Here is a 7,470-nt window from a genome sequence, read left to right on the forward strand (position 1 = left end):
AATTAGGGTGTGCAGGGTGAATATGTGGTCTGTTGTACGGTAATTTGTAAAAATTACAATTTGACATTTGCTCAGTACATTGTTTTCACTGAGGAAATGTACGAGTCTGCTGTTAATGATAATGCAGAGGATTTTACCAAGGTTGCTGTTGACCTATATCCCACAGTAATTATTGGGGTCAAATTTGTCTCAATTTTTGTGGATGGGGGGGGGGGATCAGTCCTTGGTTGCAAATATTGGGGAAGATGCCAGAGCTGAGGATGATGTTAAAGAGTTTAAGTATAGCCAACTGGAATTTGTGGTCTGTATATTTTATCATTACATTGATGATACCATCAACACCACAGGCCTTTTTGGGTTGGAGGGTTTGTATTTTGTCCTGTAGTTCATTCAATGTAATTGGAGAATCCAGTGGGTTCTGGTAGTCTTTAATAGTTGATTCTAAGATTTGATTTTGATCATGTTTATGTTTTTGCTGTTTGTTCTTTGTTATAGAGCCAAAAAGACTGGAGAAGTGGTTTATCCATACATCTGCAGTTTTGGATAGATAACTCTTCATGTTGTTGTTTGTTTAGAGTTTTCCAATTTTCCCAGAAGTGGTTGGAGTGTATGGATTCTTCAGTTACATTAAGCTGACTTCTGACGTGCTGTTCCTTCTTTATCCGTAGTGTATGTCTGTATTGTTTTAGTGATTAACCATAGTGAAGGCGTAGACTCAGGTTTTCTGGGTCTCTATGTTTTTGCTCTCTCTCGCACATCTGCCTGCAGGTTTGGGGTGTATGATAAACCCCCATGTCTAATCATCAACAGTCACTGTTTCTGCAGGGGATGAACTTCAAAAGAACACCACTTTTCACCCCAGAGGTACACACACACACACACATATATATATATATATATACACACACACACACACACACACACAGAGACACACACGCATGCACAGATGCACACAGGCACACACACACATCCTGACTGTAAAATTTCAATTAGCCAATCCTTTTTATGTTCCCCTGTCATCTCCTCTGTTCCCATGTGTTGATTTCTTTGGTTTTCATATTTGTTGTGTTTATCTTTTGTTCTTGTTATATCCCCATGTGAGGATGACCCCCTCAGCAGGGCTTCGTGTGGGTGTGTTTAACTATACTTGTGGTGACCAGAAACGTGTGTGTGTGTGTGTGTGTGTGTGTGTGTTTAAAGGGTAACAGCTTTTTCCTGAATCAGCTAATTGGTAATCTGTCTTCAAATCGTATGTTATTCATCACGTTTCATAAACAACAGGTGTAGGCTAATAGTGAAATGCTTAGTTACGGGCCCTTCCCAACAATGCAGAGAGAAAAGAGAAAAAAAATACACAAAGAATAAATACACAATAAGTAATGGTAATTTGGCTATATGCTGATATACATGGGGTACCAGTATAACTTGGCTATATGCTGATATACATGGGGTACCAGTATAACTTGGCTATATGCTGATATACATGGGGTACCAGTATAACTTGGCTATATTCTGATATACATGGGGTACCAGTATAACTTGGCTATATTCTGATATACATGGGGTACCAGTATAACTTGGCTATATTCTGATATACATGGGGTATCAGTATAACTTGGCTATATTCTGATATACATGGGGTACCAGTATAACTTGGCTATATTCTGATATACATGGGGTACCAGTATAACTTGGCTATATTCTGATATACATGGGGTACCAGTATAACTTGGCTATATGCTGATATACATGGGGTACCAGTATAACTTGGCTATATTCTGATATACATGGGGTACCAGTATAACTTGGCTATATTCTGATATACATGTGGCACCAGTATAACTTGGCTATATTCTGATATACATGGGGTAGCAGTACTGAGTCGATGTGCAGGGGTACCAGGTAATAACAGGGCTATATACATAGGGTACCAGTACCGAGTCGATGTGCAGGGGTATGAGGTAATTAAGGTAGATATGTACATATACAGTGCATTCGAAAAGTATTCAGACCCCTTTACTTTTCCACATTTTATTATGTAACAGCCTTATTCTAAAATGGATTAAATAAAAACATTTCCTCATCAATCTACATACAATACCCCATAATGACAAAGCGAAAACCGGTTTTTAGAAATGTTTGCAAATTTATAAAAAAATCAAAAACAGAAATACCTTATTTACATAAGTATTCAGACCCTTTGCTATGAGCTTCGAAAGTGATCTCAGGTGCATCCTGTTTCCATTGATCATCCTTTAGATGTTTCTACAACTTGATTGGAGTTCACCTGTGGTAAATTCAATTGATTGGACATGATTTGGAAAGGCACACATCTGTCTATGTAAGGTCCCACAGTTGACAGTGCATGTCAGAGCAAAAACCAAGCCATGGGGTTGAAGGAATTGTCCGTAGAGCGCCAAGACGATTGGGTCGAGCCACAGATCTGGGGAAGGGTACCAAAACATTTCTGCAGCATTGAAGGTCTCCAAGAACACAGTGGCCTCCATCATTCTTAAATGGAAGATGTTTGAAACCACCAACACTCTTCCTAGAGCTGGCTGCCCGGCCAAACTGAGCAATCGGGTGAGCAGGGCCTTGGTCAGAGAGGTGACCAAGAACCAGATGGTCACTCTGACAGAGCTCCAGAGTTCCTCTGTGGAGATGGGAGAACCTTCCAGAAGGACAACCATCTCTGCAGCACTCCACCAATCAGGCCTTTACGGCAGAGTGGCCAGACGGAAGCCACTCCTTAGTAAAAGACATATGACAGCCCGCTTGGAGTTTGCCAAAAGGCACCTAAAGGACTCTCAGATCATGAGGAGCAAGATTCTCTGGTCTGATGAAACCAAGATTGAACTCTTTGGCCTGAACGCCAAGCATCACGTCTGGAAGATAGCTGGCATCATCCCTACGGTGAAGCATGGTGGTGGCAGCGTCATGCTGTGGGGATGTTTTTCAGCGGCAGGGACTGGGAGACTAGTCAGGATCGAGGGAAAGATGAACAGAGCAAAGTACAGAGAGATCCTTAATGAAAACCTGCTCCAGAACACTCAGGACCTCAGACTGGGGCGAAGGTTCACCTTCCAACAGGACAAGGATCCTAAGCACACAGCCAAGACAACGCAGGAATGGCTTCGGGAGAAGTTTCTGAATGTCCTTGAGTGACCCAGCCAGAGCCCGGACTTGAACCCGATCGAACATCGTTGGAGAGAACTGAAAATAGCTATGCTCGAGCAACGCTCCCCATCCAACCTGACAGAGCTTGAGAGGATCTGCAGAGAAGAATGGGAGAAGCTCCCCAAATACAGGTGTGCCAAGCTTGTAGCGTCATACCCAAGAAGACTCGAGGCTGTAATCACTGCCAAACGTGCTTCAACAAAGTACTGAGTAAAGGGTCTGAATACTTATGTAAATGTCATATTTCAGTTTTTAATTTTTGTTGTTGTTGTTTGTATACATTTTGAATCCATTTTTTAATAATGCTGTAAGGTAAAGCTGTTCAGGGTCCTGTTGGTACCAGACTTGGTGCATCGGTACCGCTTGCCGTGCGGTAGCAGAGAGAACAGTCTATGACTTGGGTCGCTGGAGCCTTCTCTCTCTTCTCTCTGTGAATGTGTAATTGGTGACTAGGAGCATGAGGGGGCCTGTGGAGCACAGACACTGCAGAACCCGTAACCGCGGTGACAGGCTGAGTAAGCACTGAGGACGGCTGTCACCCCAGGTGCTAAGGTGAGTGTGTTTGTCAGGGCACGGACCGACGTTCAAGGTGAGAATTAGGTTTAGGCGTTAGGTTCAGGGTTAGGGGTCAGGTTCAGGGTTAGGAGTTAGGGTTAAGGTTAGGATTGGGGGTTAAGGTTAGGGTTAGATTTACATTTAGGGTTAGGGAAAATAGAATTTTGAATGGGAATCAATTGTTGGTCCCCAAAAAGTTCTCAGAAGTATAGTAAGACATTGTGTTGTGTGTGTGTGTGTGTGTGTGTGTGTGTGTGTGTGTGTGTGTGTGTGTGTGTGTGTGTGTGTGTGTGTGTGTATAGGGTAAGAAGCTATATCCTGAATCAGCTAATTGGTGATCTGTCTACTCTGTGTCTGTGTGTGTGTATGTATAATTGGTGACTAGGAGCATGAGGAGGCCCGTGGACGCGTGACATATTGTGTTTCCATGACACTGCAGAACCCGTAACCGCGGTGACAGGCTGAGTAAGAGCTGAGGACGGCTGACACCCCAGGTGCTAAGGTGAGTGTGTTTGTCAGGGCACGGACCGACGTTCAGGGTGACACTGTGTGTGGGTTCGTGATGGCAAGTGCCAAGGGGAGTGTGTGTGTGTGTGTGTGTGTGTGTGTGTGTGTGTGTGTGTGTGTGTGTGTGTGTGTGTGTGTGTGTGTGTGTGTGTGTGTGTGTGTGTGTGTGTGATGTCTGCATTCGGACAGAGGGATCAAAACAGGCTCATATCATCCTCCTAGCTAGTTATTCAGACAGAGGTGCTGACATTTTGACTCTAAACTGAGAAGTGGTGAGGCATCACTTTAACTCCTGCAGTAAGCACTTTACCAACCAAGCTCATCTGCATATTAATTGATAGTGGTGTACTTCAAAGAGCCTGGGGTTATGCAAGTCAACAGAAAGCAGTCTGGGAAATGTCAACCAGCAACACCGACATGTTAATCAATGGATCTGTCGGCTAATTCATTAGAGGTGTGCTTGTTTATGTAAGAGTGTGTGTTGGTGTGGACATGTTGTTTGTAAGAGTGTGTGTTGGTGTGGACATGTTGTTTGTAAGAGTGTGTGTTGGTGTGTGTGTTGGTGTGGACATGTTGTTTGTAAGAGTGTGTGTTGGTGTGGACATGTTGTTTATGTAAGAGGGTGTGTTGGTGTGGACATGTTGTTTGTAAGAGTGTGTGTTGGTGTGGACATGTTGTTTGTAAGAGTGTGTGTTGGTGTGGACATGTTGTTTATGTAAGAGTGTGTGTTGGTGTGGACATGTTGTTATGTAAGAGTGTGTGTTGGTGTGGACATGTTGTTTATGTAAGAGTGTGTGTTGGTGTGGACATGTTGTTTGTAAGAGTGTGTGTTGGTGTGGACATGTTGTTTATGTAAGAGTGTGTGTTGGTGTGGACATGTTGTTTATGTAAGAGTGTGTGTTGGTGTGGACATGTTTATGTAAGAGTGTGTGTTGGTGTGGACATGTTGTTTATGTAAGAGGGTGTGTTGGTGTGGACATGTTGTTTGTAAGAGTGTGTGTTGGTGTGGACATGTTGTTATGTAAGAGTGTGTGTTGGTGTGGACATGTTGTTTATGTAAGAGTGTGTGTTGGTGTGGACATGTTGTTTATGTAAGAGGGTGTGTTGGTGTGGACATGTTGTTTGTAAGTGTGTGTGTTGGTGTGGACATGTTGTTTGTAAGTGTGTGTGTTGGTGTGGACATGTTGTTTGTAAGAGTGTGTGTTGGTGTGGACATGTTGTTTGTAAGAGTGTGTGTTGGTGTGGACATGTTGTTTGTAAGAGTGTGTGTTGGTGTGGACATGTTGTTTGTAAGAGTGTGTGTTGGTGTGGACATGTTGTTTATGTAAGAGTGTGTGTTGGTGTGGACATGTTGTTTATGTAAGAGTGTGTGTTGGTGTGGACATGTTGTTTGTAAGAGGGTGTGTTGGTGTGGACATGTTGTTTGGTGGTCATTGATACCCCCCTCAGCATTTAACACCACAGTACCCTCCAAACTCGTCATTAAGCTCGAGACCCTGGGTCTCAACCCCGCCCTGTGTAACTGGGTCCTGGACTTCCTGACGGGCCGCCCCCAGGTGGTGAGGGTAGGTAACAACATCTCCACCCCGCTGATCCTCAACACTGGGTCCCCACAAGGGTGTGTTCTCAGCCCTCTACTGTACTCCCTGTTCACCCACGACTGCGTGGCCATGCATGCCTCCAACACAATCATTAAGTTTGCAGAATACACTACGGTGGTAGGCTTGATTACCAACAACGATGAGACGGCCTACAGGGAGGAGGTGAGGGCCCTCGGAGTGTAGTGTCAGGAAAATAACCTCACACTGAAAGTCAACAAAACAAAGGAGATGATCGTGGACTTCAGGAAACAGCAGAGGGAGCAGCCCCCCTATCCACATCGACGGGACAGTAGTGGAGAGGGTGGAGAGTTTTAAGTTCCTCGGCGTACACATCACGGACAAACTGAAATGGTCCACCCACACAGACAGTGTGGTGAAGAAGGCGCAGCAGCAGCGCCTCTTCAACCTCAGGAGGCTGAAGAAATTCGGCTTGTCACCAAAAACACTCACAAACTTTTACAGATGCACAATCGAGAGCATCCTGTCGGGCTGTATCACCGCCTGGTACGACAGCTGCTCCGCCCATAACCGGAAGGCTCTCCAGAGGGTAGTGAGGTCTGCACAACGCATCACCGGGTGCAAACTACCTGCCCTCCAGGACACCTACACCACCCGATGTCACAGGAAGGCCAAAAAGATCATCAAGGACAACAACCACTCGAGCCACTGCCTGTTCACCCCGCTATCATCCAGAAGGCGAGGTCAGTACAGGTGCATCAAAGCTGGGACCGAGAGACTGAAAAACAGCTTCTATCTCAAGGCCATCAGACTGTTGAACAGCCATCACTAACATTGAGTGGCTGCTGCCAACATACTGACTCATCTCTAGCCACTTTAATAATGGAAACATTTATGTAATAAATGTATCACTAGGCACTTTATATAATGTTTTCATACCCTACATTATTCATCTCATATGTATATACTGTACTCTATACCATCTACTGCATCTTGCCTTTGCCGTTCGGCCATCACTCATTCATATATTTTTATGTACATATTCGTATTCATTCCTTTACACTTGTGTGTATAAGGTAGTTGTTGTGAAATTGTTAGGTTATATTACTTGTTAGATATTACTGCATGGTTGGAACTAGAAGCACAAGCATTTCACTACACTCGCATTAACATCTGCTAACCATGTGTATGTGACCAATAAATTTGATTTGATTATTAACAGAAAACTATACCAACCAGGACCCTAGTGACCCCAATCACTCTTTTTGCCCCTTCCCTCTCACCTGTCCCCCTGTCTCTCCCCCTCCCCTCTCACCTGTCCCCCTCCTCTCCCCATCTCGCACCTGTTCCCGTATCTCCCCCTTCCCTCTCACCTGTCCCCCCTCCTCTCCCCATCTCGCACCTGTTCCCGTATCTCCCCCTCCCCTCTCACCTGTCCCCCTCCTCTCCCCATCTCGCACCTGTTCCCGTATCTCCCCCTCCCCTCTCACCTGTCCCCCTGTCTCTCCCCGTCTCTCACCTGTTCCCGTATCTCCCCCTCCCCTCTCACCTATCCCCCTCCTCTCCCCATCTCGCACCTGTTCCCGTATCTCCCCCTCCCCTCTCGCCTGTCCCCTTCCTCTCCCCATCTCGCACCTGTTCCCGTATCTCCCCCTCCCCTCTCACCTGTCCC

The sequence above is a fragment of the Salmo salar genome, chromosome ssa09, assembly GCF_905237065.1.
Source record: "Salmo salar chromosome ssa09, Ssal_v3.1, whole genome shotgun sequence".
NCBI classification, from domain to species: Eukaryota; Metazoa; Chordata; class Actinopteri; order Salmoniformes; family Salmonidae; genus Salmo; species Salmo salar.